The sequence below is a fragment of the Perca flavescens genome, chromosome 22 (assembly GCF_004354835.1).
Source record: "Perca flavescens isolate YP-PL-M2 chromosome 22, PFLA_1.0, whole genome shotgun sequence".
Lineage (NCBI taxonomy): Eukaryota > Metazoa > Chordata > Actinopteri > Perciformes > Percidae > Perca > Perca flavescens.
The window spans coordinates 7,807,508-7,818,561 of record NC_041352.1 but is presented as its reverse complement, the minus strand read 5'-3'; positions in this window follow the sequence as shown (position 1 = coordinate 7,818,561).

The following is an 11,054-nucleotide window of genomic DNA, read 5'->3' as shown; positions in this document are numbered from 1 at the left end:
AAGTCTTAGTTCACATAAACACCTATAGTTGCACTATAAAAGACATAAATAACATTTGGTGTCAATATTAATGTCCTGGATTTAAAGGGATAACTCAATAAAATGACTACGTTAGATACTGTAACACAGACATTTAATTTGCGCACAAATAAATGTGGAATGACCTATGGAATACACATGTATGTTTCCTCACATTCAAAGCCGGCTTTCATAAAATTAGGTGGTATCACTAAGTTGTGCTTGGGTGAAATAAACTGTCAGCTAAGGGCTTAGATGATGTAGGCTTACAGTTACAGTATAGCCCATTTTAAAGGTGTGATGCTTTCAAAATGTAATACATTCTTTTCACTGTAAAATCCTATTCTTTACCAGCGTAGTATCTTTTCACCTATAACTCCCAAATACCACTTGGAACACTTTCCCTAGAGAGGACTATGCATACTGTGAGCTCTAATTACTTATGATAACCCTATCTTTCCAGCACAACTTAATGTTTCAGGGGTTGGATTTCAAATGTTATTTGTTATTTTTGCTTTTCACAGGGATCATCCATCATACCACCTCTCAGCAGTATGTATCTTATAGCTCGTTTGTTGGGTTCTATGACATTGGGTGGAAAGTTAGGTAATGGGCTAAGAAAAAATTATGAGCTTTTAGTGCAGATTCACAGCAACTGTCATTTTTCACTTTTGTTGAATGACTTGGTTTAAATGCAGAATTCTTATTTTTTTATTTTTTTTATTTCTTGTTTCAAAACAACAAAGGACCTTATGGGCAATGCCAATCCTTCCTAAACAGATTTTCTGCCATCTTGAATTTTTGTCAATTTGGCAAAACTTGTTTAATTCATTTTGTACATTCTGCACAGGAAAAAGTGAAACAGATGTGTGTAACCGCACAAGACCTTAGAATTTTTATCTAAGGTCTATCTAATATCAAGAATATTAAATTTAATATTTAGTTTTTTTGATACACCATGCTGTGTTCCAAGAATTGGCTGCCGAATTCTATCCATTGCCTGTGTGACAAACCACTCGTAACTTTTGAACACATTAATTGCAGCCAAATTTAGACCAAGTGAGTTGAGGCATCCATTAAGCAAGCAGTTAATCAAGCTAATGTCTTTAATTCTTTCTTTTCTCGTTTTGAAAGGCCCGATTTTGTAATCTTTCCAAGCTGCGAGAGTCTCTGGTACCTCTCAACGACTTAGTGATAACCTAGGAAAATATCACAAAGTTATTCAAGGAGGGGAATACTGGTAAAGCTGCCGGCCCTGACTCTGTCTGTGGTTGCACTCTGAAGCACTGTGCTGACCAGCTCAGTGGGGGTGTTCACAACACTTTTTCAGATGTGTGCCGACTGTGGTCAGATACGACAATATAGAAAATATCTACTACGGGGGTCTCCTACAAGTAGCTCGCCAATAGGTTGACAAACTGAAACACAAAATTACCACGATATTAAAAGTGAGGTAGCTAACTTTGTGGGCCATAGAATAGTAAAGTGATCATGTTTTCTTAGACCCTGATAAAATAGACATGAACCTTAATGGGAAGTGAAGATTTTTCATAAGCTTTGGGAATTGCAATTTGTATATGTGTACAAACGGTGGCTTCATTAAGCTTATGTATGTTATGTAAATAAATACAAGCGATGTGATGCAAGTAGCTCTTGGCCTTTTTTTTTTTTTTTTTTAAGTAGCACTCAGATGAAGAAAGGTTGGAGACCCCTGATCTACTATAATACCTGTTCCAAAATCTTGCAAACCCAGAGAACCAGTAGCATTAACATCACTTGTGATGAAAGATTTTTTTTTTAAAGATAATGTCTTCTTAATTGATGGAAAACTTGATCCATTGCAGTTTGCTTATCAAGCAAGACAAGATGTGGACGATGCTATTTATATTAGACAGAGTATATAAGCACCATGAAAAACCCAAATCCTATGCCAAACTTTTATTTGCTGATTTTTCTTCAGCTTAATAATGAGCGACTTGCCTCTTATTTTAACATCAGATTTTATTGTTGTTTTTAAACTTTTTAAGTTCAGTTCAGTAAGTTTATGTGAATGGTCACATGTCCAACATTATCACCTCGAATACAGGCGCTCCTCAGGGCTGTGTACTTTACCCATTCTCCATTCATTAGGGACACAGACAGCTGCAGGACTTATCAAGAGGCCAGCTACCTTGTTGTCATTTTCTGAAGACACAGCCCTACTCTCTCTCTCTTTTAGGCCTTTATTTCTGACAGAACAGCTTAGACTTGAAAGGGGACAGAGATGGGGGAATGACATGCAGCAAAGGGCCGCAGGTCAGAACCGAACCCGCGGCCGCTGCGATGAGGACTGAGCCTCTGTATATGGGCGCGCACTCTACCAGGTGAGCTACCCAGGGGCCCAAACCAACCAATACTTGAATTTCTTTAATCCTTCTGCCATTAGGCTCTTTGCTGATGGCAGCCACCTGTAACATCCAGAGCTTGTAATCCTGGGGAAGCATAATGCTTTGATTTATGTAGGCTATTTTTTTTACTTCTTAGATTGGATTTATTGTTCTATATTTATTTAGCTTATTTTGGGCAACCTGTATGTGCTTTGCTGCTCTTGCCTTGGTTTCCCATTTGTTGACCTGCTGCTACTGACGTGTTGCTTGATTGAATGATTGCGGTGGTGTTTATTCTTATCTGCTTTCATGTGACTGGTTGAATGCAAAATTGAATTGCCCTTTTGGGATAAATAAAGTTGTTTGTTTGAGTTAGCCTCACTTGAATTTTGATTGAGTTGAAGTTGTGTTGCGCAACAATCCAGAGGACACGTTAGACCAGCCACATTCACACTACAGCATGGACAATTTGCAGCTACGCTATCTAATAGAAAAGAGAAACAAACATTGGGTCCGTTGCATTACTGACAGTGTAGTAATACTTCAGCTTCTCATCTTTTTAAACTGATTCTGTGATGAGAAATTACAAGTGGAAAACCTGAGAGGAGAGTTGTCTCAATTAAGATCATTTTCTGATCACATTTTCTGAGTTATAGTTACCATCCATTTATAGATACCTTCCATTCATCCATTTAACACTTTTAGATATTTGTGCAGCAATGTGTGTGCTCCCAAAGACCTTTTGTAGATATTCTAGCTATTTAGGAGACAAGAGTTACTGCTACGCATTTATCCAGTAACGGCTGAGTGTTATTCTCTAAAGGGAGGTATGCATGAGAAATTACAAGTGGAAAACCTAAGAGGAGTGTTGATTCTCAATTAAGATCATTTTCTGATCCCATTTTCTGAGTTATAGTTACCATCCATTTATAGATACCCTCCATTCATCCATTTAACACTTTTAAATATTTGTGCAGCATTGTGTGTGCTCCCAAAGACCTTTTGTAGTTATTCTAGCTATTTAAGAGTTACTGCTACACATTTATCCAGTGACGGCTGAGTGTTATTCTCTAAAGGGAGGTATGCATGAGAAATTACAAGTGGAAAACCTAAGAGGAGAGTTGATTCTCACTTATTTTCTCTGGCACATGTGGAACATCCAAACTAAAATTCCATGAAAGGTATACTTTGCCACTTATAAATGATTTAGTTTTGGTTGTTCGGAACAGGGAGAGGAATAAAAATGTGACATTTCCCTCTACTTTTGCCAATACCGATCATGCAGCACTACTGTCATCAACCTCTTTGCTGAGCTAGAAACAAGGAATGGCGCAGATCTGGGCAACATGAGTCCCCTAACAAGTTGACGACACCCTGTCAGTTGTGACAGCCCTGGATAGTTTTAGAAGTGGGTGGCCAGCTGGTTGAGCGTGCACCCCAAGTACAAAGGCTCAGTCCTTACCGCAGTGGTCCGAGTTTGATTCTTACCAGCTGCTCTTTTCTGCATTCCATCCCCCTTTCTCTCCCACTTAACTGTCTTCAGCTGTCCTATCCATTAAAGGCCAAAAAATTATATATATATAAAAAAAAAAGGATTCACTCATTTACAGACGTCTCTTTCTTCATCTACAAGTCTACGCGGGAAAGTATTTTTGGGCCAGAGGGGATCACGTGGCTGGGAGTTGCAGTTCCACTGTTTGGCCAATATGTTCAATTTGCGTCAAAGCTTTGCGCACTTCCTAGGGGCCCGCGGTCCACCCTTTCACATTGACTGGGTCCACCCCATGGATGTATTACCCGGGTGTCCTGTTTCTATCACTGCCGGAGCTGGTGCAGATAAATACCTGGGCCTACTGCAGAGTCGTTTGTCCTGGGAGTAACCCGATAGTCCCGATTGTAACCTTTCTCACTGCAGACAAAAGAAGACGACATGTATGGGCTGAAATATGTGCCATCCAGAAACTGAAATTGAACATTGGTGATTTTAGACCCTTTTTGGGGGGGGCTCAAAAAGAAGTTAGTTAAGTTAGAGTTCGCAAACTTGTCTGTTAGTGACAGAGGACAAACAATTACAGGTTCAAAGGGCTTGAAACAGGTTTAATATCCTGTGTGTCTGTGGCCAATGCTATGCACCTGTAACCCTGTCAAGGAAAGGGTTAACAGAAACGTAGTTTTGGCCAATCGGAGGTTATAGTGCCAGACTCCTGCCTTTGGCTGAGTCTCGCTCTATCTAATCTGTCAGATGGAGAGCAGGAACACAGATAAACGAGCAGGAGTGCCGTTGTGATGTTTAACGTTGGTAGTCCCCAGAGAAAGAGAAGAAGTTGGTAATTTCATGGCGCAGATTAGAACCCAAATTGAAATGTAAGCAACCAAAATTGCATTGAGAACATTGTGTCAAATTGGTGCTTTGCTGTGACTTATAAAAGTGTCCGGTTTAGTTCCATCATAGTGTTAATAGTGTCAAAAAATGTTAGCTGATGTTGTTTAGTAGCTAGCTCAGAGATTATCAGCTAATGAAATTACTGATTTAGCAGGGGAGGGGGGGTTAACACTTTTGCAAGGCACTGTATCCATGTCACATTCTCATCAGGGGCTGAGCCCCCCTAAAGGTCTGATCCTAGAATCGCCCCTGAATTTGAATCCTTTATATTTGAATTTGAATTGCTAAACTTGAATAAATGCATTGAAAAACTGAATTTGAATCACATAATTTGAAATGGTATTGTTTAATTTGAATCATTGCAAACTGAATCAGAGCTCCAGTGCTCATTGCTGCGTTGCTAAAATGATAGCAGAAACAATGCTAACGTGCTAGTCATCTCATGTAATTGTAAACATGATTTGTTTATGCTCGCGGACAAAACTAAACATCTCTACAAAATAGCGATAACATTAACAACAGTTAAACAAAATATCATTAGATCGTAGATATATGTTAAATTGTCATTACTGTCTTTGTTTGTCCCAGCCGAATCCATGGTGGTCACGCGGCTCACGCCAGTCTCTGGGTCAAGGCAAGGCAAGCACTTCTTCCTCGTTTCATGGCGGGTACTGTGCTCCGAAGAGGAGTCCTGTGTATCCGCGCCACTGAATTCTATCTATCGATCTGCGCTCGATTGCTCTTCCTTCAACTACCCGGATGTCTGTCACAGTAACTCGAAATTGAATTGTGAGAACTGAATGTGAAGATATATAGAGAGTTGAATTTTCAGTGAGGATCAAATTTTATTGGTTTATCAATGCAATGATTCAAATTACCGTAAACAATACAATTTCAAATTAGGTAATTCAAATTCAGTTTTTCAATGCAATGAGTCAAGTTTAGCAATTCAAATTCAAATATAAATGATTCAAATTCAGTTTCTGGTGGCACATATTTCAGCCCATAGACATGCCTTTATTTATCCCGCAAGGGGACATTTACATTTTCTTCCTTTGGCAGTGCCAAGGAGGTGAACTGGCATCTTTCCAGCTACCAGTCTCCGTCTCTGTACTTTGGTCCATTTGGGGTCTTGAACCAGACTCTGCCTAGCCTACTATTATTGCCTGTGTCTGTTATCTTGATATGGATATGATATGTAGCCAACCAAACCAGTATAGGATTTGCTTTTTCCAATAGCATAACAATATTATTATTATATGAATATAAACTTTACAACATTGTGGCAATAACAGGAGGAGTCCATTGAGAATAAAGTAAGCCTAGAGGGAGACCTGTGCGTCGCACGTTAAGCCCAACAGGACTTTTTTAGCCACCTATATTTGGGAATACCCTTGTTTCTATTTTATGTCTGGCAAGTCAGGTGTCAAAATGGACCAGTTAATACCAACACACTGGCCAAAATAAAAACAGACATTCTGTCCCAGAATGGAAATTTCAAAGAAAAACTGGCTTTAGCATTGTTGTCAGAGAAGATAGTATTTCAACTTAGCATGTTTCCTTAGTATCTGATGAGATATTGTGGTAATATGTGGTAATATATTATATATTATTTATAGTGGGAAATAAACATCTAAGTATTTTTTTGTTTCTGCTAAAAGCTATGATACATCAAATGTAAATGAAGTAATTAAAAAAAGTATTTATGAAGCCTTTTTCACAGACATAAGTCACAAAGTGCTTTACCGCCTGTAAAGCACTGTTCACCCCCTGTATAACACAAAACACTAATAACACAATAAATACTTATTGAGACACAATAGTCCCTTTCCGACCCAAGGGATTTTTGCAGTTCCTAGAACATAACGTTCCGAGAAACCTTTTTTTCTCGTGTTCCGACTGGAACAATTTGGGGATTATTAAGTTCCTCTGGCCACAGTTTCTGTAACTCTTTCAGCTCCTACTTCAGGGCAGGGTCTTTTCCCTTTTCTGCATAGTGGTGGTTAGATGGCTGTGTTATAATAACAAAAAGGTCCGTTCCTATGGCCACTTGGCCAGTGTGAATGCTGTACCATTCTTTTTTACTTATTTAATTTATTTTACATTTTATTTTCTATCTTTATTAATACATACTGTGTGTATATACAGTATCTCACAAAAGTGAGTACACCCCTCACATTTTAGTAAATATTTCATTATGTCTTTTAATGAGACAACACTGAAGAAATTACACTTTGCTACAATGTAAAGTATTAAGTGTACAGCTTGTATAACAGTGTAAATGTGCTGTCACCTGAAAATAACTCAACACACAGTCATTAATGTCTAAACCGCTGGCAACCTATGTTAAATTCCCATAGAGGCAGGCAGAGTTTTATTTTTAAAGGCCAGTTATTTCATGGATCCAGGATACTATGCATCCTGATAATTAGAATTATTCCAATCCTTGGAATTAAAATAGCCCCACATCATCACATACCCTTCACCATACCTAGAGATTGGCATGGTTTTATTTAAGTTAGCCTAATAGCTGGTTTGATTTGCATTGAGAGATGATTTTATGGAAAGTACCCCATGCCAATCTCTAGGTATGGTGAACGGTATGTGATGATGTGGGGCTACTTTAATTCCAAAGGCCAAGGGAACTTTATCAGGATGCATAGTATCCTGGATCCATTAAATAACTGGCCTTTAAAAATAAACATCTGCCTGCCTCTATGGGAATTTAACATAGGGGTGTACTCACTTTTGTTGCCAGCTGTTTAGACATTAATGACTGTGTGTTGAGTTATTTTGAGGTGACAGCACATTTACACTGTTATACAAGCTGTAATTTCTTCAGTGTTGTCTCATTAAAAGACATAATGAAATATTTACTAAAATGTGAGGGGTGTACTCATTTTTGTGAGATACTGTATGTATAGTTATATTGTTTATATTCTTCTTTTCTTTCTTACATCTAGAGAATGTGACATGCACCAACAACACCAAGACAAATTCCTTGTATGTGTAAAAAAACGTACTTGGCAATAAAGCCCTTTCTGATTCTGATTCTGATTCTGATACTAGTCAACCAAACACCTGTCTAAACAGATATGTCTTTATCTGATTTTTAAAAGAATCTACAGAAACAGCAGACTGTAAGGGAGAAGGCAGAGCATTCCATCGTCAAGGTTTAGCTACTGATTTGCAAAGACACAAAAACATACACGTGAGGGCTCCACAATTAGGAGCCCACAGTGTTTTCTTGGCTCGGGCAGAGATAGGAGCAGGTTTTAGATCATCCAAGGAGTGAAATTTACGAGGCGAGAGGCCCTAGACTAACTTAGACTTACAATATTTCAGCCAGGAGATAAATCTTTTACTCCTCAGAATGAATAGTATCTTTACACCTTTGATGACACCAGAACTCCTGACACAGTTCAGGAAGCAGTCCAACAGTAAAGGAAATCCAACAGCATGGCTGTCTGTCTCTGGTGTGTGCCTGGAAGTGGGCACATAAAAGCAAGAGTGGTGCTTCTTTGCTATCTTGTAGGACTCCATGGTACCTCCATAAAATATAATTTAATTTCTGTTTGAAAACTCTTGGCTAAAGATCAAATTTTTTTCCTATAACAAACATTTGAATTATGTATCTGTAACTTTTAGACCATGACCTGTTAGAAGAAATACTGATGAATTACCTTTCTCAAAGTGTACACACCTTTTTCAACCGATGCCAATGTTTTGTACATGCTGGATCACAGGCATGGGGGGCTGGTACAGCTAAATAGAGCAAAGCCATAATTAATAATTATAATTAATCAAATCATTAATATTGTTTTTGTAAAAATGACTATGAAAGGGTCAGTATTCAGTGTGAAAATGTATTGCAAGATCTTTTTGCTTGAGCAAATGCCAGATTTTCTTAAATAAAAAAAAGGAAATCCTTGGTTTCCTGAAATTCCTGAAGTTATCAGGTTATGATAGATATGCAGCAACAATGCTGTCTTTCATAAAACCAAAAGGCTAGTGGACTGAACATGTCAAATATGTTGAGATTTATTGAATTGCCAAGTGAAAGATGTTGGTTTAGTTGTATGAAGCATATGGAAACCAGATGCCCCTCTTATCACATTCCAAATCAATCAACCAATGTACTTTGAGAAAAACACCATCTGCCAATGTTCTCAATGATGGGCAAAAAGTACATAATCTATTTTGATTCAAGATTCAAATTACACAAATTTGAAGTTTATCAAATTAAATACAAAATATAGCAAGCATGGTACAAGGGGAACACGCTTAACTAGGTGAGCTACCAGGGCGTCCCATAAAAATGCATTTTTTGTGGTTAACAATTTTTATTTTTTTATTTTTTTAACAACATACAAAACATGAACACCCCCCCCTCTTCGTCATCACCACCCACCCAGACAAAAATCAAGAAAAAAATGACACAATCACTACAGTATTCAAGACCATTCAACAAAATAGTAACAAAGTATACAATGAACCATAAAACAAATAAACATGTATAAATGGCAACACCATAAGCCCATCATACACGTCTCCCGCCAGCACAAAGCTTCTTAGGAGCCCTCAAGAAAGCTTGGGTATTTTCCCCATTTTCTAGTATAGACTATACTATCTGGCAAACCGTTTATATTACATTTTGTCATAGTTTTAATATTCCAACAGATTCTGTCCCTCTCCCACTCATCCAGTTTAATACTCAGATCTACTGTGGCCCTGAGAGGCCACTGCACTGCAACTTAGAAAAACCCATGCAAATAGACCACAACACAAAACGAATAGCCCAGAACACATTCTATATTTTCTGGCTCCTGTAAAAGGGAGGATTTAAGAGCACCTCACTTTGAGGCAGCAGGTCTAGGCACACCCACGCATGGTCAGAGATGAAGATAATTCCTATCACACATTGTAATAGCAGAGGGAGCCAGTGATTTGGACAAAAAAAAAAAGTCCATCCTAGAATATGTCTTGTGCACTGACAAATAAAATGTATTGTCTCTCCCAGCTGGGTTCAAAATTCTCCAAATATCAACCACGCCTAAAATCTGACACATCCTCTGTAATGTAAGAGAGGCTCTAGGGGCCCAGCGTGCTGCAACCCCACTGTAGTCCAGAACTGGATCCATTATCAAATTAAAATCACCCCATACAATATTGTGGTTCCCTAGAGCTTGTCATTTCTTTTCCAAATCTATAAAAAATGCCTGATCATCTACATTAGGTGCATATATGTTAGCCAGAATAAGTTCTTGCCCTTGTATTTCAACCAGAATGATAATAACTCTTCCTTAATTATCCTTCATTTGTTTAATAATTTAAATTGAGGTGCTAGTTAACCTGGGCACTGCCAAGGTGCCTGTGAGCAAGCCACTGAACCTGCAACTGCTCAGGGCGCCTGTCATGGGCAGCTGCAGCCCCCCCACTCTCACATCTCTCCATTTGTGCATGTATAGGTCCCGAGCATGTGTGCATGTGTGTATTTCAGGCCTGTGTGTAATGTGTGTAACTAACAACAGAGTGAAAGAATTGTAATACATTTAATTAAGTAGGCCCATGTCAAATTTCTCAGTGTGTGCAAACCTGACACATACTGAGTTTATCATATATACTTTATTTACATTTATATTGACCATGTCTTTGTTTGTTTTTTAAACAAGGTTTATTTATTAATTTTTCAGTTACGAACAACACAGTTTATGCAGCAATCACAGGTCGCAAAAATTTGAACAAAATCCCTCCAACCTTCCCACCCGTCCCACCCCCAGGTCGCAGGCAGTCAAGAGTAATATGAATTACCAAGGGTTACACACATCAACAATAAAAAAGAGAAAGAGAGAGAATAAAAAAATAACTAATAAAGAATTGAGAGAAAAATAAAATAAAAAAATAAATAAAAGAATTAAATAAAAAAATAAAAATTATATAAAAATCAAGTTAAGTGTAGCAAAAACGCTAATGCAAACAAAAGAGGATGAAGGACATTCAGCTGTAATCAGATTGTATATTCATCCCTTATGGTTAGTAACCGAGCATCCAACCCATCTATAAAGTCTAAAAAGGGCCTCCAAGTCAAGTAAAATTTTGAAGTGGATCCTCTCATGGTGTAACGGATCTTTTCTACTCTCAGTGATTGCAAAACCTCCCGAACCCAGTGCGCAAAGGCAGGAGGAGAAGCCTCCTTCCACTTGAACAAAATTAGTCTTCTGGCTAGCAGAGTGGAGTAGGCCACAAGGTTTGCCTGGGTGGCGTTTAAGTGCACACCAGCTGGAACA